The sequence below is a fragment of the Sphaeramia orbicularis genome, chromosome 24 (assembly GCF_902148855.1).
Source record: "Sphaeramia orbicularis chromosome 24, fSphaOr1.1, whole genome shotgun sequence".
Lineage (NCBI taxonomy): Eukaryota > Metazoa > Chordata > Actinopteri > Kurtiformes > Apogonidae > Sphaeramia > Sphaeramia orbicularis.
The window spans coordinates 33,378,722-33,399,335 of NC_043979.1; the positions used below are offsets into that span (position 1 = coordinate 33,378,722).

Genomic DNA, 20,614 nt, shown 5'->3' on the forward strand with positions numbered 1-20,614 from the left:
GAAATCGACGTCTTACTTGAATCTCTAAAACTGACCATAAATGCTCAATAATGTTGAGGTCTGGGGACTGTGCCGGCCATACGAGATGCTCAACTTCATTAGAATGTTCCTCATCCCATTCTTTAACAGTTCTAGCTGTATGGATTGGGGCATTATCATCTTGAGGTGAAGGTGTTTCCATTATTTTGTCCAACCCCTGTACATGGATTGTTAGGATTAGTGGATCAACAGGTATTACACAGTTTAGATCAGCAGACAGTTTTGTTTGATGGTGGATGTTTAGGTCTTTATGGGTTAAATGCATTCATTACCAAACAAATATTTCAGTGTAAATCATGTATTTTCCTATATTTAATTGACTAATCATATAGATGTTCATAAAAGCTCATGGTAAATTTAAAGGATATTAGATAGAAACAGAGAAACCTGAAGAAATACTGACTTTTTCAGTAAAATAAATCAACTGAGCAGAAACCAAGAGTCTCCATCCACTGTCATTTATTAAACTCTATGGATTTTACTGGTGAATGAATGTTGTAGAAGATGACGGCGTTTCCACGGTAACTACGGAGCCTCTAAACGTCCAAATGGGTCATAGCTGATTACCATGAAAAGATGAAAAACTACATTTTACACCAATTATTTACATGTATCACTAGGATTAGTGGCTCAGCAGGTATTAAACAGTTTAGATCAGTAGCTGCTTTCGTTCGCCAGTGGCTGTCTGGGTCTTTGCAGGTCACACGTGTCACGACAAACACGTCTGTGAAACGTGAATGTCAGATTTTTCATTCAGGGGACCTTCTTATCACAGCTTAATTTCTAATGCATTAAAGATTAACAAGTGGAAAAGTAGGTTTTGTCTATCAGTGAAGATTATACTACCACATTTCACAGATCACGTATCCCATCCATAGATTGTATTCCACCGAGTACCAGTCATACTCAGTCATACATTTTTTTTCCTTAATGACGCACTGTCTCAGAAAGCTTTGGCTCTTGGTGCTGATCCAAATGGGTCAAAATGGGTCACGTTCTCTGGTTTACAGTCTCTTTGCAATGTAATACTATAAACCATCCTGAAAAGCCGTAAACACCAGCGTCTGCACATGTGATGCCAGAAGATTAAGCTGATTTTTTATCTATTCTTGCTTTTTAAAAAACAGTAAATGCAAATATTGTTTCCTTCTACTGTGCTTTTTGTTACTTAAGGCATGTTATAACATTCTGAAAATAAATGTAAGGAATAAATATGTTTTAACAGTCTGTCACACTCACAATGCATATCAATGCTTTATTATTATTATTATTATTATTATTATTATTATTATTAATAATAATAATAATAATAATAATAATAATAATAATAATAATAATAATAATACATTTTATTTGCATTGTGCTTTTCATGGAACTCAAAGACACTTCACAAAAACATAAATTTTACACATTGTTTGCCCAATACATAAACTTAACTGCAAGTACCTCAACCTGCAACAAGTGTCTTTCAATTCTGTCGGAAAAAAAGTTCTGTCAGTGAGTGTTTGGAGCTTCCTATGCATTTTCAAATGACAGTCTATGCCAGTGGTTCCCAACCTTTTTTGGCTCATGACCCCATTTTAACATCACAAATTTCTGACAACCCCAGACATTCAAAACTGAGACTTTATTTTTTTATTTTTTGCTAAAATTCATTTGTTTTTGATCATGTAATAGTTTGCTATACTATGTTGCAAATAAACATTAATTTTAGGCAACATTTAATCTATATAATGTATATTATTATGGACGGAGGCAGAAAAGCCAGGTGTAAATTACTGCACAAAGTGAGAATTTTATTTTCCTTGGTCAGGATATGTACAGTCAGTCCAGCTTGGATTTACAAGGCTGACAATTAATACTGAACAAACAAGAACTCAAACTATGAATTATAAAAGAGCTGCAGCATCTGAAACTGACCACAATGAACATTTGAAAGATAAACAGTACCACAGTGCTTCAGTTCCAGCTTCAGTGTTTGTCATGTCTTTTATGGATTGGGATTGTCTCTGTCAACTCACTATATATTTATTAGTAATTTTTTTTTATTTTTATTTTTTTATCAATTACTAGAAATTTCAGCTGACCTTGTTTTAATTCCAGTCGACCCCAAGGTTGAAAAACACTGCTATATACAGTATATACATATTGTGCATACTATAATATTATATTCTAATGTTATAACATAATAAACCACTTATTAATCACCATTTTGCTACTTGTTTCTACTAGTACTTTCCAATATGTGATTGCTATTTTTCACTACTGTTTTTTTTTTTGTTTTTTTTTTTATTTTTTATCAAGTTTTTATTTTTACCAACTACTAGAAATTTCAGGCGACCCCAAGGTTGAAAAACACTGAACTAAACTGTAAATATGGGATTACCATTTTCTTGTTACAAACTTATTCCAAAATTGACTGAATTCTATTTTTTTTTTTTTTTAACTTTAAAATCCTACACACCACTTTTAATGCTAGCAAGGACTGCCATAATAGTAAAATGGGTTGGAGAAGACCCCCCCCTTCCATTCACTATATCCTCCTGAGACCCAGCAGTGCATTTTTGTCCACTGTAGGGCACAAAAGTTTGACAGTTTTACTTTAAAAAAATGAAAATGCTGTCCATTTCAAAGGACATTCTATTAAAAGATAGATAGATAGATAGATAGATAGATAGATAGATAGATAGATAGATAGATAGATAGATAGATAGATAGATAGATAGATAGATAGATAGATAGATAGATAGATAGATAGATAGATAGATAGATAACAATGAACAGTACCACAGTGCTTCAGTTTCAGCTTCAGAGTTTGTCATGTCTTTTATGTATTAGGATTGTCTCTGTCAACTCAACATATATTTTTTTATTAGTACTTTTTTTTTTTTTTTTCTATGAATTACTAGAAATTTCCGGCGACCCCATTTGACCCCACGTGAGGTCCTGACCCTGAGGTTGAAAAACGCTGGTTTATGCACATTATAGTAATGCAAAACCACAATTTGAGAAATATTTCTTTACTTTTGCAAAGGGTTTATATTAGGTTTTGTTTTTAACGTGTGGACTTTAGATTATTTTTAGCAAAAAACAACAACAAAGAAAACTGATGGGATGGAAAAACTTACCTTAATCTGGGTTCAGGAGGTAAAGAAAAGAAGAGAGGACTGAGAATGACTGGTATAAAGTTTAAAAAAAGGTAACATATTACTCCTGAGTGAATCTGGCAGGCCGCCTGATGGAATTTAATCCTGGGCTGAACATGTTTGCAGCTGCAGACACTGACCATAACTTCTACACAAACACACACACACACACTTCCATACACTGCATGTTTGTGTTGCTGTCCTGGAAGGTCCACGTCCATATACTAAACCAGTATGAGGACAGAGAGTTCATCTGACATTCACCTCATATAACCTCATAAACTGTTGTATTTTAACTCTCATGAAAAACTGCAGAATATAAAGTTTGTTTCAGGAAATAAAAGAGTTAATATTCGTGCAGTATATGCGCACCAGCTCATTATAATCAATGCAAACAATTGAAGGTCCAGTGTGTAGGATTTAGAGGAATCTATTTGCAATGGAATATAATATTCATGATTATGCTTCCATTAGTGTTTAATCACCTGAAAATGAGAACTATTGTGTGTTTATTATGATTACAATGAGCCATTTGCCATCTGCAGAGGGAGTGGGTTCACTGTGTTCCTACAGTAATGGGCTTTTTCTTCTGTTCATCTGATTATTAAGGTGCACCTGAGTGTGGGAGTTACTATCTTATACCTAAACTAAAGGCATAAAAACTGGCTGTTATGAGGAACATGTGCATTATTTGTAGAAGAGGGTATGGAAGTATTTAAGTTCCCATAACATTTTTCTCTCTATTTAACTTTCTTAAGACATTTATCATCATTTATTTACAGTGTTATCCTCTGTATTTTTCATTTTCACTGTAAATCATGTCTTTTCCTATATCTAATTTCCACTATTTAACCCATAAAGACCAAGAGCTACTTTTGTGACAATTCCCAAATGGATTTTTTCTGTCTATTCAACCTTTCTTAAATGATTATTTCTTAAATGATTATAATATTATCCTCTGCATTTTGCATTTTTTCAGTAAAAATTAGGTATTTTCTTATATTTAGTTCACTCATCATGTATATGTTCATAAAAACTCAAATGAAAGTTGAGGGTTATAGTATTAGAAACAGAGGAAACTAAAGAAAAAGTGATTTTTTTCAGCAAATCTACCAATAACTGAACATAAACCCAATGTTTTTTCAGCAAAGATATGAACAACTGAAGGTAAAAACAAGCATATCCATCCACTGTCATTAATCCAGTTCCATGGGTTTTACTGGTGAATCAGTGTTGTAGAAGGTGATGGTGTTTCCACGGTAACTATGGAGCCTCTGAATGTCCGAATGGGGCATATCTGATGACCATGAAGAGATGATAAACTACTGGTTATCTCAGTTATTTACATGTATTGATAGGATCGTTGGATCAACAGGTATTAAATGTTTTCAATCAGTAGAATATTTGGTCACTGATCAATGCACAGGTCTTTATGGGTTAAATGTCACTAGATGTCACTAAATATCACACACTGAACCTTTCAGAAAAACACTGACATTGAAATTGAAGTGGTGACGACAAACAGATATTTTGATGTGAATCTACAGGGTGGGGAAGCAAAATTTACAATGAACATTTAGTTGTTTTTTCTCAGCAGGCACTACGTCAATTGTTTTGAAACCAAACATATACTGATGTCATAATCATACCTAACACTATTATCCATACCTTTTCAGAAACTTTTGCCCATATGAGTAATCAGGAAAGCAAACGTCAAAGAGTGTGTGATTTGCTGAATGCACTCGTCACACCAAAGGAGATTTCAAAAATAGTTGGAGTGTCCATAAAGACTGTTTATAATGGAAAGAAGAGAATGACTATGAGCAAAACTATTACGAGAAAGTCTGGAAGATACTATTAAAGAAGAATGGGAGAAGTTGTCACCCCAATATTTGAGGAACACTTGCGCAACTTTCAGGAAGCGTGTGAAGGCAGTTATTGAGAAAGAAGGAGGACACATAGAATAAAAACATTTTCTATTATGTACATTTTCTTGTGGCAAATAAATTCTCATGACTTTCAATAAACTAATTGGTCATACACTGTCTTTCAATCCCTGCCTCAAAATATTGTAAATTTTGCTTCCCCACCCTGTACATCATAGTTGTCAGACATACGGCCCGCGGACCACCATCTTTTTATATATTTAATTTTACTTAATCATTTACATTTTTACATTACATCTTACTTTTTTTTTTTTTTTTTTACATTTATACAGTTGGCAGATGCTTTTTCCAAAGTGACTTACAGGGGAAAAACCAAAAATGAAAGAAAAATACAAGAATAGATTAAAAACATAAAACAGCTGTACAATTAAAACGTCTTACAGAAGAATAAATAGCAAAATAATAGACTAAAATACAAGATACATTTATTTTCTATGTATGTTTTTAAGTTTTTTTTAATGTATGTTTGGTTACCTTTTGTATACTTTGTTTAATAAACAAGTCGTTTTGTGTGATGCACAAACAATAATTATGACATTTATCTGTTTGTCTAATTTTTATTTTCTTGAAATGTTAATTTTCTGTCATTGATGTCCCATATTTTTCACTAAAAATATTTATTAAAAAAAAAACCACACAAAAAAAAATTGGCCCACCAAAGGTTCCAATCCCCCTCGGATGAATTTGTGAAATGCAAAAATTACACAAAATGTACCAAAAAATGTACAATATTAACAACCAAGGATGTTAAAATCATCTTAGTTTTGGTTCCACAAACAGACCAATATGATCTCAAGTGGATCCGACCAGTAAAATACAATCATAATAACTTAGAAATAATAATAACTCCAAATGTTCCTCTTTGTTTTAGTGTAAAAAAAGAAAAATTACATGAAAACGTTTACATTTGCAAACTCTCCTTTTCCAAAAAAAATGCAAATAATCTGAACAAATATGAACAATCTGAAATGTTTTAAGGAAAATAAGTACAGTTTTAATAATATTATGTGTGTTACTAAATGTTTTGTGCCTTCGTAGATCCACTGTCATCTGTAAGCTGTAATACACATGTATAAATGATAAACTCATGCATAATATTGTTAAAAATCCACTTACCTTTCTTTACAAATTGCAGGTTGTTCATATTATTCACATTTTTAAGGAAACTTCATTGATCTAAACATTTTCATAATATAATTTTACTTTTTTCATTGTTATTATTTTATTTGAGATCATGTTGGGCTGAATGTGGCCCCCTGTGACACCCCTGATCTAGACTATGAGAATCAACAGATGCATCTTATCGACATGGACACAGTGGACTATTTTACAGTAGGAGGCTCAGATCTGTTGACACCCACTCTGAGATGTTGCACGTGTTTTAGTCGGCGGCGGCCAACGTGCTGCCCTATGCTGTGGTCAGCTGGGAAAGCAGCATCAAACAAACATGTTTATAAAAGGATGCAAGATGGCAGCACAAACTTGTGAAGAAAGACGAGTCACTGGGGACTGTAGTGGAGAGACGTGGTATAAGGTAAGGTGGAGGACATCTTGGATGATCCTCATCAAACTGTACACCATCACAGTCAACGAAAGACCAGACTGAACATAGAGTGAATATCTGTTTTGATTTGGATTTTTTTGCTCTTTTCTTTTCTTGCATGGTGCTAAATTTTCTGAGTATTTCTATGAGTCCCCTAGGGTTAAAAAAAAATGTACAAAAAAAATCTTTATTTATATAACTATTAATAAAAAATACCAAATTTCTTATTTTTCTCTTTATATTTTCATTTTTCGCTTATTTGTGTTTTTTCTACCTGTCTTTTGCTCTGTACTTGCTTCTTGTGTGTTGCTGCTGTTAACCGTAAAATTTCCCCATGGCAGAAGTCTTATCTTATAAAGTCTTATCTTATCTTATCTTATCTTATCTTAGCTCACCTTAGCTTATCTTATTTTATCTTATCTTATTTTATTTATTTTATCTTGGCTTATCTTAGCTTATCTTATTTTATATTATTTAATCTTATCTTATTTATCTTATCTTATCTTAGCTCACCTTAGCTTAGCTTATTTTATTTATTTTATCTTAGTTTATCTTATCTTATTAACCTTATCTAATCTTATCTTATTTTAGCTCACCTTAGCTTAGCTTAGCGTATTTTATCTTATTTTATTTATTTTATCTTATATTAGCTTAGCTTAGCTTATTTTATCTTATCTTATTTTATACTATTTTGTCTTATTAGGGACCGAGCCAAAAGGTAAGGCCCTCTCACACAGTGAGAGGCCTTGCCTGCAAGCAAGGCCCTATTGTTTTTCGTTCGTTTTTATTTATTTTTTTTTTTTTTCCCGACCGCCACTTTGAACAGGATTTTGACCCCCTGAACATGCTCAAAAACTCACCAAATTTGGCACACATGTCAGGCCTAGCGAAAAATTTTATTAAATGAAAAAATTAACCCCATAGGTGCCAAAATGGCCTCTCTAGCCCCACCTATGTGAAAAAAAACAGTAACTGCCCTAGTGGCCAGTAGGAATGTCGCACAGACATGAAACCACTGCCAAAATTTTTGTTGGATCATGCTCTATAAATCATCCACTGACACTCATGACCTATCTCCAACAGGAAGTTCGCAATATGCCTTTCAAAATAAAATTTTCAAAACTAACTCCGATGACACCGTTTGTCGTATTGACTTCGAAATAGCGCCAAAAGATACAGTGAAACCTCCTTAATAAAATGATTTCACACCTTTTCCATAACTGTCTTAGTTTTTTTTTTACAAGCCCGCAAAGTTGCCATGTTTGGAACTCATTTTTCACTTTGGAGTTTTTCCCCACATGTGACATATCTTCGCGTTCACGGGACTCAGCACAACTCTCACATCCAAAAATTTTTGAGATAGGATGTACGGTTATTGATTTATAACAATTTGTTTATTTTCATACTTTTTCTACTTTAGACTGCCATTTGACCCCCTTAACATGCACCAAAACTCATCAAATTTGCCATGTATGTCATGGCTGGTGATCACTTTGATTCAATATCAAAATTAACCCCTTGGGTGCCAAAATGGACTCTGTAGCGCCACCTATGTACTAAAAAACACACAAAATCTGCCCTAGCGGCCAGTAGGAATGTCACAGAAACATGAAACAAATGCCAAAATGTTGGTCTGATTGAGCCGACAAATCGTACACTGACACTCATGAGCTAACTCCAACAGGAAGTTGGCAATCTGCCTTTGAAAGTTACTCTATGTTTCTGCAATCACTGCTTATTCATTTCAGACTTTTGAATAAAAATTTATACCTCATTAAATTCCCACAAGTCTGCAGAATCCAAAAGTGAAAGAATTTTTCTGATACGACCTACGGTTATGGAATAATGGCGATTTTTTTCAAGACCATGTTTAGTTTCACTTTTCACAATGGCAAAATCCCTATAAAAGTCTTGCTGGTGCACAGCTGTCAGTGTTTCTCTGTAGTACAGTGGTTCATGTAGCTGCCTATGGAACAAGAGAACCTGGGTACAAATCCCAAGCAATCCAAGAATTTTTTTTTTTTTTTTTTTCTCCTTTTCATTTTAAAACTGTTTTTTCTGCATTGTATTGTGGATATTGGACATTTTGCACACATTACAAAGTACACAGAGTACATTTTTTTCAAAATAAAACCCCTATTAAAAATAATACAAAATGTCTATTACATAACTTCTTTTCATTTTTATGACTAAACGCTCAACTGTTTGTACAATGTTTCTTCATTCTAAAGTACTCTTTCTCACAGACACACATGCTCACACAATAGGGTTTTTCCAAAATAAAAGCCTTAAATGTGGTAAATCATCACTTTTATGCTCAATTATTCATACAATTTTAATTCATTTTTCAAACTGATTCTTTCTCTCACATACAAAACAAATGCACATACACACAGTAGGGTTTCCAAAATAAAAGTCTCATTTTAAAGGTGATGGTGGTTTCAGCAGAGGGTCGCTGGTGTTCTGTACAGATGTTAGGAGGACGGACACTGAAGGGTGGGAACTGGTATGGGGACGGAGAGGTGTGAGTGGAGCTGAGGTGTGGACGATCACGGGAGGCAGATCGCGGCCTAGACGGATCACACAGGAGGCGGATCGCCCGGTGCGAGGTCCTGCCCAATGCTGCTTGCAGCTTTAATTTTATTTAATCTTGTTTTATCTTATCTTAACTTATCTTTGCTTATCTTAGCTTATATTCATTCATTTTCTGAACCCGCTTTATCCTCACTAGGGTCACGGGGGTCGCTTGGAGCCTATCCCAGCTACATAGGGGCGAAGGCAGGGTACACCCTGGACAAGTCGCCAGTTCATCACAGGGCTGACATATAGAGACAAACAATCACTCTCACATTCACACCTATGGGCAATTTAGATTAACCAATTAACCTATTAGTGCATGTTTTTGGATTGTGGGAGGAAGCCGGAGTACCCGGAGAGAACCCACGCAGACACGGGGAGAACATGCAAACTCCACACAGAAAGGTCCCACCCCCATCGACTGGTGTTGGAATCGAACCCAGGACCTTCTTGCTGTGAGGCACGAGTGCTAACCACTGCACCACCGTGTCGCCCCACAGCTTATATTAGCTTATATTATTTTATCTTAATTTAGCTTAGCTTAGCTTAGCCTATTACATGTGTTTTTTCTTGTATTTTTTATATATATACTTGGATATATTTTTCCTTTTTTGCCACTTATGGACAAGGAACCAAATATGGTAACTTCAGTGACATTGATTTTCTACATGACAATAAAAAAAATTTAAAAAATTGAGAATGAGACTTTTGCATTAACACAATATATCCTCCTTTAGGGTCATCTGCAAAAATTATGTGGTGCTTTCTATCTTTTGTTAAAACTATAAAACAAAACTTTGACATATATTCACTCATTTAGATAAAACTAATATGTATGTGCTTGTATTTTTTTTATATATACTTGGATATATTCTTCTTTTTTTTTGCCACTTATGGACAAGAAACTAAATATGGTAACTTCAGTGATGTTGATTTTCTACATGACAATAAAAAAATGAAAAATTGAGAATGAGACTTTTGCATTAACACAACAAATCCTCCTTTATGCTCATCTGCAGAAACTACATGGTGCATTCTATCTTCTGTTAAAACTATTTAAAAAAAAAAACTTTGATATTCACTCATTTAGATAAAAGTAATATGCATGCGCTTATAAACTGCTGTTAGACAATTTTGCAATCACATCCTCTCTATGCTTTTATAAAAACAGATATAATGGGTGTCAGCAAAAAAAAAAAAAAAAAAACTCCTTAAATATCCACAAAACCAGTAGGTGGGCAGCTCTCCTCCATGTTGTGGGTGAGTGTATATCAAAAGCGTTGAAAGGTGCTCATTATTTCAGGACAACAACAAAAGAGAACAGCGGACCACAGGCATCGGGCTTCACTGTAAATCCTGGCTGACAGGTAGTCACTGACAGATACGTTTGCAGAGACACCAGCTTTCAATATAAAGTGCTGAGGATTGTGTCATGTTGGATAAATAATTCATGTCAGATTTACAATGGCCTACAGTAAGTCTCATGGGGAAGATGTGCCTATAACTGTCAGCTGATGAATTCTTTAAGTACACCTACTGCTGCGTCTCACCATGTATTATTCATACCTCATTGGTTCGGTCTGAGTTCAAGCCAGTCCATGTCAAGTGTTGCTGGAAGCTGTGGATTGTTCTTATGTTGGAGTATAATTGGTTATGGAGCAGCAGAGTCACAGTCAGCAGAACCAGGAGAATAAATCCAACCTTCACCTGTTGCTGTTACTTGTTGCTGGTCGATGTGTGGCTCCTGTTTTTGACTGGTATCTGCTGTCACGACCCAGCCTTTTTTAGTTTTTATCTAGTTGCTCTAGCTTAGGGGTGCCAAACTTATTTTAGTTCAAGGGCCACATTCAGCCTAATATGGTCGAAAGTGAAAAAAGTGAAAAATAATATAAATAATAGGATAAGAAGAGTGTAAAAAGTAAATTCTGTAATGAAAATGTTAACCCTTTCATGCATGAATTATAAGAACCTTATAGTTGAGTTTTTTGTTTTGTTTTGTTTTTTTTGAGTGTTTTTATTCCACCTTAGGCATGAAAAAAACAATGAGATTGAGGTTTTTTTTTCATAGATTTACAAAAATGTCCACTCAGCTACACCATGAATTTTATTCTTGAAGCAAAGAAACATGTACAGGGTGACACAAAAAAACGAGAACTTTTTAACAATCCAATAAAGCCAAGAGTGATGGAAGAAAAATATTTTATTCATAGTAATTGAAACCTTAAAACATGCCATTTAAGAAACAATGATGGAATTTTCATTTTTTTAAAATTACTTCCTGTAGATGGCGTCCTCCTGTACGAATGCATTCTTGAAATCTGCTGTTGAGATTCCTCATTGACCGCTGCAACATCTCAGCTGGGATACTGTGAATTTCATCCTGAATTCTTTGTTTTAACTCATCCAGAGTTCTTGGTCGAGTCGTGTACACTTTACTCTTGAGATAGCCCCACAAGAAAAAAATCACAAACGATCAAAAAGTCAGCTTAGTTATTTATGTATGTATGTATGTATGTATGTATGTATTTACTTATTTTAGGGCTGTCAATATTAACATGCTAACAGGAATTAATCCAGTATCATGATTAATCTGATTAAAAATTTGAACGCAGTTAACCCATCTGCAGCACAGAATGACTCTGAACATCTCGGCCAATGCATTTGGGGCAGTTTGTCCAAGTAGAGTTAGTGTCGCACATGAACAAATGGGCAGTTGATCCGGTAGTGACAGTCAGCAGAACCAACACATAAACATTCATTCATTCATTCATTTTCTGAACCCGCTTTATCCTCACTAGGGTCACGGGGGTCGCTTGGAGCCTATCCCAGCTACAGGTGCAGTGCAGTGGTTAGCACACGTGCCTCACAGCAAGAAGGTCCTGGGTTCGATTCCAACACCAGTCGACGGGGGGTGGGACCTTTCTGTGTGGAGTTTGCATGTTTTCCCCGTGTCTGCGTGGGTTCTCTCCGGGTACTCCGGCTTCCTCCCACAGTCCAAAAACATGCACTAATAGGTTAATTGGTTAATCTAAATTGCCCATAGGTGTGAAAGTGAGAGTGATTGTTTGTCTCTATATGTCAGCCCTGCGATGAACTGGCGACTTGTCCAGGGTGTACCCCGCCTTCGCCCCTATGTAGCTGGGACACATAAACATGGAAAACACTAAACACCACGCTGGCCCTCTGGATGGAAATATGAAGACAAAAAAACCAAGATGGAACAGTTGTTTCATTGAAACTGTTGAAAGTGTTTAATAAACATGTTAAGTGCATATATATTTTCTTGTTTTTTGAGTCTGTTTGCTCATGCAAAATGAAACGCAATTACTATAGATTAAAAATGAATGATATTTAATCGTGATTAATCGAAATTAATCCATAGTAACCCTGTGATTAATCTGATTAAAAATTTTAATCGTTTGACAGCACTAATTTATTTAACTTATTTTTTTAAAGAAAGAAAACTCAACTTGTTTATTTATTTATTTATTTATTAAAAAGTCAACATATTGCTTCAGTATAACAGAACTGAAGTCATTTTCCGATGCTACAGATTGCAAGTGCTTCTCAAAAATCCCCACACTATTGTCTTTTTCTGTACCACTGTAAAACATCTTATATTGATAAAAAGTCAAATTCCTTGTTGTTCTATAGCTTCATCAGTATGAGTCACATTTCCATCATTTTGAACTGAAAGTGGTTCTCATAAAGGCATGGCAGTGCCACCTCTTTGCTTCTACTTCATAGTTTTTGTGTCCAGTGCTGTTAGAATGACTGCTTATATATTTTTACCTGGTTGTACAGAACATAACATGAATGTAAAAACAAGCATTCTTCTACACTTCTAATGCAATCACAGCCTGATTGGTGTCACAAATTAAACATTATGCATGTGTAAGATGTACAGAAAACCATTTTGGATTAAATCAATATACAATATGTGTAAAATGCTGTTGGTGAAACACACATTTTTAGAGTTTAACATCTATCATCTCTGTTAAAAGGTCCAGGAGCCTTTGAGAGTAGAATTTGTATTTTCAGTCTGTGTTTGTGCAGGTTTTTCCACAGGATCCAGCTTCCTCCCACAGTCCAAAGACATGCAATCATCATCATTCAGTCTAAATTACCTCTCAGTGTGAGTGTGAATGGATGTCTATACGTCAGCGCTGTGATAAACTGCAGACCTTACAGAGCACTGAGCAAACAGAGAATGGATCAAGGGATTTCTGCATCAGAATATCTAAGCTGTTTTACATTTACACAGTATCAGATGTTTCTAAATGTGTATTTTCATTTACTGCCAATTCCAGATTCGACTGCAGTATCTGTTACACTATTTTTAACATTTAACATTTTATAAACAGAGTGAAATGACATAATGTGAATATACTTCTATAAACATAATGAGACTGAAACTTTGCATACGTTATCTCATGTTAAACATTTTATCAACAGTGTGGATAACAACAGCAATAATTTCATGCTGTTATTTAGAACTCAGTCTTTTGATGTTGTTTTTAATGAGTGGCTTCAAGTGGCAGAAATGATATATTATTTTACATTAGTGGTGGGCAGCGATTAAAATTTTTAATCGCGATTAATCGTGTGGATTTCTGCGATTAATCGTGATTAATCGCATAGTTGTTTTGGGGGGGGGGGGCATCAACAGCATGTATTGCCTTTCAGTGATATTCCAGACTGGAAGTACTCCGGTGATAAAAAAAATAATTGATAATTGCACATGTCAGTGCTTCCAAACAACTGTGTCCTTCTCAACCCCACCATCTGAAGACATTTAAAATGAAAATGTCCATGTAAAAAAACACTACTTTTACATGTTTATGTCCCCACCAGTGTATTTACAGTTGTGAGTGACTGACAGGAGTCTTAGTCCCACTAATCAGTACTAATACTAATAAGCCCATTAATATGTGATGTTCAGTTGTTCAAAGCAAGCAAAAGGGGCCCTGAAGTTGTCAGAATAAGTTGCACTAACGTATGTTTTGTCCTTTCCATGTTACCGTTGTCAGTTCGGACATAGAACTAACAGACATGTTTCTTTCACTCTGTTTGTATGGCCCCAAAAACGTTTGGCTGTGAGTATTTTATGTTCAGTTGTTGTAAGAATGAATAGTAGCAAATATCTCTGATGTGAACCTTTGTTGCTGAATAAAAAGACGTTGTAAATCTTAAATTAAACTGTAAATGCTAATCGTTAGCGTGTCTATGGATTTTCCCATTCAAGTTAGCATTGAGATAAAATGACTGCTAATACAACATTCACATCGTAAATAAGTAAAGGTTAATTCAAAGGCTGGCATATTATACTTAAACACAACCAATGAATTTATATAAACTTAGCATGAGCCTGCATAAATAATTAACAACCCATCTCCGACTGCTAGCATAAACAAATTAGCTTAAACATGTTAATAACACATTGTAATAAACACATACAAAATAACGTCATAAACATGTTTCTAACGGCACGTTTGCATGTGAAATTATTTAGCAAACAACAGAATGATTGATACATACAGGCGTTGAACTGCAGGAGTTACACACCGTTTAATTCCGCATTACTTGTAAAGTTCGCTTTTTTCTCCTCTCAGCTGCACATACACACAGCACCGGCGTGTGGACCGGCAAAATAAAAGCATGAGTTTCAAAATAAGAGTCCGTATATATAAATCAACTAAGACTTGCTTGAAAGGCAGAACAATAATAAAACGGCGTTAACGTGAGATTTAAAAAAAAAATTGTCGGCGTTATTTAATGAATGCGTTAACGCGGTAATAACGCGTTAACTTGCCCAGCCCTATTTTATATAATTATAATATACTATGAATATAAAATCATATGGTAATAATTCACCAAACATACCAAAATAAATTGCAGAAAAAGGCATATAAATGTAGAAAGACACTGTAGAGCAGTGGTTTCCAACCTTTTTTGGCTTGTGACCCCATTTTAACATCACAAATTTCTGGTGACCCCAGACATTCAAAATTGAGAAATTTTTTTGCAAAAAATTAATTTGTTTTTGATCATTTAATAGTTTGCTATACTATGTGGAAAATAAATGTCAATTTTAGACTACATTTAAGCTATATAATGTATATTATTATGGATTTCAAAGACAAACAGTACCACAGTGCTTCAGTTTCAGCTTCAGTTCATCATGCATTTTATGTATTGTGATTGTCTCTCAAGTCACCATATATTTTTTTATTAGTAATTTTTTTTTTTTTTTTTTTTTTATCAATTACTAGAAATTTCAAGCGACCTCATTTGAATTCCAGGCAACCCCACGTGGGGTCCCGACCCCAAGGTTGAAAAACACTGCTGTAGAGCATATGCTTCTACCTAAGAATTATCATACAATATTAGAGGGAAAAAAATAACAAGTGGTTCCAGGCACAACAAACCCCGCCCCTCACACGTATTGTTTTGTATTTTGGCATCAGTTCAGCTGATGTCATCATGTCTATGCATGTGCTGATGTCAGCATATCAACTGCCTCTATATATGTGCCAAGTTTGAAGTAAATTGAAACAAAATTGATGTTTTTATAGACAGTTAAAATTTCACCCATTATAAGTAAATGGGAGAAGAAAAAAGATTTTAAATTTAAACTTTGACGTATTTTTCCCAAAATGTAATCACATCTATTCTGGGTCTCAGACAATCTATAAACCCAATTTGGTATGAATTCAACCAACAGTTTTGCTGCTACAGACATGTGAAGTTTCACCCATTATAAGTAAATAGGGGACAAAAAGATTTAAAAATTTTCATAAAAAATTTAAACTTTGACCTATTTTTCCCAGAATGTAATCACATCTATTCTGGGTCTCAGGCAATCTATAAACCCAATTTCTTATCAATTCAACAAATAGTTTTGCTGCTACAGAAATTGAAATTTGAAATGTGAAATTTTGCCCATTATAAGTAAATGGGGAAAAAAAAGATTTAAAAAAAATTCATAAAACATTAAAAGTTTGTCCTGTTTTTCTCAAAATGTAATCAAATCTATTCTGGGTCACTAACAATCTATAAACCAGATATAGTATGAATTCAACCAATAGTTCAGCTGCTAACCAACAAACAACCGAACCAAAAACAATACCCCTTGCCTCCCATTTGGGGGGGTGGGGTAATAATTTCTTAAGAGTCTGCCTAAAATGTCCTTTAATTAACATTCATGAAAATCACAACGATAATTTTAAATAACTCTGCTCACAAGCAAACAACCAAAATAACATTGCTGAAAACACATTCATTCCAAGTTAATTCTATTTCTGTAGCTCTATATTGCAAACCCTGAACTATCTGTATATGAGACACCTTCTGCCTATGAACATACACTTTGACTAAGGAAAAAAAAACTCCTTCCAACAGTGTAATATGTGCGATGTATACATAAATTTACACGTATACATCAGTGGATATTCAATAGGGACCGAGAGGCAGATTCTGCAGGTAATGATGTTTACATGATGTATAACTTTCACTGAAGTCTCTGAACAAACCCATGCAGAACAGGCTGCATATGTGACACTGTTCTAGAGCGTGAGGAGAAAAGTCCTCTGGGAAACTGGAGCTGAAACATCAGTGAGTTACTGCCACTTTAAAGGTAGAAAAAACATCCACACTGGGTGAAACAGTCAGATATAAAGGCAGGGGAAAGTCTGCGTGTCACTCAGTTCATCCTGGAGAACACTCTGAGGACGCAAAGCAGCGACCGGAGCAGAGGAGCCTTCACATGAGTAGTTTGTTTAGGACACTACAAGTACACAGAGTTTGGTCTGGTGGACTCTTTGAAAACCTCTGTAGATCTGTGCACATTATTAGTACACTGGAAGCCTGGGTAAATGGAGTTTACTTAAAAAAATTGAGAAAAAAAAATTAAGTAATGATTAATGAACTTTTTAAATACATTTAACTTCAAAATTCATTAATCATTACAAAATTTTTCCTTTGTTTTTCAACCTATCCAGGTTTACAGTGTATGTATATAGGAGCAATATATGTATTGATTTTAATGGACAAATATCAACAAGACCATGTTTGTCAAGACAAATGATCTACCGCATGTATTTGCACCTGAACCTCCATGATGCATTTGTACTATTGTTTTATTCTGCACTATTGTTTTTTTATATTGCAGTATTACTTACATTTTCTTTTATTCTATATTTTATTTATTACATCGTGTTTCAGAGCTAGGGTTAAACTGGAGTCAAATTTCTTGTTTGTGTGCACACACTGGGATAATAAAGCTGACTCTGATTCTGACTCTGATTTTGATTCTGATTAGGACTCTGACCCTGATTCAGATTCTGACTCTGACTCTGATTCTGACTCTGATTCTGATTCTAATTCTAATTCCAACTCTGATTCTAACTTTGACTCTGACCCTGATTTGGATTCCAATTCTGACTCTGATTCGGATTCTGACTCTGATTTGGATTCGGATTCTGACAGCGACTCTGATTCTGACTCTGATTTTGACGCTGATTCTGATTCTAATTCTGATTCCAACTCTGATTCTAACTCTGACTCTGACCCTGATTCAGATTTTGATTCTGATTCTGATTCTGAATCTGAATCTGAATCTGAATCTGATTCTGACTCTAACTCGGATTCGGATTCGGATTCTGACTCTGATTCTGATTCTAATTCTGATTCCAACTCTGATTCTAACTCTGACTCTGACCCTGATTCAGATTCTGATTCTGACTCTGATTCTGTTTCTGAATCTGATTCTGACTCTGACTCTAACTCGGATTCGGATTCGGATTCTGACTCTGATTCTGATTCTAATTCTGATTCCAACTCTGATTCTAACTCTGACTCTGATTCAGATTCTGACTCTGATTCTGACTCTGATTCGGATTCTGACTCTGATTCTGACTCTGATTCTGATTCTGATTCTGATTCTGATTCTGACTCTGACACTGACTCTGATTCTGACTCTGATTCTGATTCTGATTCCCCGGCGCTGGACCGCACAGAAGAAGGGATGAAAATGACACATGACATAAAAGCTGTATTCCATGAACCCATAAGGGTTCGACTGATGCAGTGCTAACAGTAGTTAGCTAGTTAGCTTGTAGTGCCAAACCTTTTATTTTCTCGTTCATTTGAGAATTGTAACTTTACTTATCAACTTGTCATCACATGTAAAGTAATAGAATATCAACTGGATGTATTTTATGGACTCATGGACCCAGTGAAATATGTCTCCTGTTTAACTCTATGGTACTCTATTATTGTTGACGTCTGCATCATTTGCATACTATATATAAATATTCATATTCATATAAGGCTGTTGTATTTTCAGTTCCAACATTATGATTTGATTAATGCCTTTGTCCTTGTCCTTTCTCCTTGTCCTTTGTCTTTGTATTTTGTCCTTGTCTTTTTTTGTAAATTCTAAATAAAATGGTTTATTTCCATATGTTTCCAATAAGATTTCCTCTTCTCTGTTCCTCTGTAGAGGGAAATATTGATCTTTTCATGCATTAATTATGAGCAAAAGTATCTAGATTTTTTAGACTGCTTTTATTACTCAAAATTAGGCTAAAGTTGAAATGCATTTGGATTTTTTTTGTTTGTTTGTTTTTAAATCTGGTTTTATTAACCCTTTCATGCATACTGGTCACTACAGTGGACAGCTGTTCAAATGTGTTTTCTTCTATATTCCTGGATTTTGTTGTTTTAGTTCCATATCAGCCAACACAGTGGATGCTTATGCACCATCCTATACACTGAAATTCATACCAGTACTGTAACTTTGCTGTTCTGGATAAACCTGATCTGCAATAACATGTTTGAGTGTTAAAAAAAAAAAAAAATTGCTAATCATTATTGACCTCATAGCTTTATCACAGAAAGGCGTTAATAATCATTGGATGTCATGTTTTCGTGTCTTTTTGTGGAGAAAATTACATATTTTGATTCATAACAAAAAATATGACCCCATTGTTTTATGCATTCACCAACAAATTCATATACACATCCACATCTACTCTATGATTTCAAAGAAGATTCATATTAGATATTAGTTTAAACTGTACTGACATGTTATATTCTACAAACCATTTTTCATGAGAAACATTGCATCTTCTATGACATATTGTCATTTTATATGATTACATATATGAGTGACATTTTGACATAATTAGTGTAAAAATGACTGAGTTCTGGCTCATAAATGTTTTCTTATTTGCACTGGCCTTGACCTTTCACCATCATATTTTTATCAGTTCATCCTTGAGGCTGAGTGAAAGTTTATGCCAAATCTGGACACATTCCCTCGAGGTGTTTGTGAGATAATTCACAACCTGAGGAACCTCGGGAAAATAGAACGCCTCCAGACATGACTATTGTTGACACCGAAGCAAAAAAAAAAACACCCTGATTCCATATGGAAAATATTCAGTCTTTAATGGAAAAATGTGTTACAGCCACAACAAATAGATCCTCTCTTTACATCTGTATCAACTTCACATGAAGAGAAATGATCTGAGGCCAGAGTATAAACACGTTTTCCTTTTTTGTTTTGCATATTTGCTTTGTTTTTCACCTCTGTATTTTTCATTTGCATCGTTTGTTTAGTTGTTGGTCATGATGTCCACTTCTAGATTCTATTTTATTCTTTATATTGTCAAAACCAAAAGTACATATAACCAAACTCACCGAACATGTAATTAAGAAAGATTACATCTATAGAAAAATGTGTTTGTGGGGGGGTGATGGTGTCCTCCCCTCCTCAGGCTCTGTGTACTGGGTTCCACCCCCCCACCCCCACCCCCATAGCCATAATAATTTAAATTAATTCATATAAACTCAAACAGATAGTAATTGACACAAATAGATTATTACAAATATTAAATTATTTAACTCATTGTTGTATTGGGGCTGCCTCCACCGCTACTGCCGCCACAATAATACTAGCAAATTAGACTACTGGTATTATTATTATATATTTTTGTATAACAACAGTTATTATTTTCCCCCTCACTCCCCCCTCTCTCTTTCTCACTCTCCTCTTCCTCTTTTCCCTATCGCCCCTAACCAAGCTATATTGTTTTGTTGCTCTTTACATTTATTATCTTTTTTATTGTAATATGATGTTGTCATTAGTCGCTTTTCCATTGGACATCTGCACAAAACTTTACTGATATTTAGTAAACGTCAAAAAACACAAAAGTGTGTAATATCGGTTTCTCCATTAAATCAAATGCGATGATTTGTTTATTAATTATCGCGAGATGACACAAGAAGTCATTCCATAAACATGGCAACGAATGTAAATATGGTGTTGATTTACAGATATATTCATTATTATTATATGT

General features: G+C 34.7%; 1 long non-coding RNA gene across 1 annotated transcript; it reads left to right on the forward strand.

Moving 5' to 3' along the window:
• Positions 1-626: 626 nt before the first annotated feature.
• On the forward strand, positions 627-15,799 carry LOC115414743 (uncharacterized). Its single transcript, XR_003934714.1, has 3 exons — positions 627-728; positions 4,612-4,628; positions 15,790-15,799. It is a non-coding gene; the product is annotated as an uncharacterized LOC115414743 (long non-coding RNA).
• Positions 15,800-20,614: the final 4,815 nt, after the last annotated feature.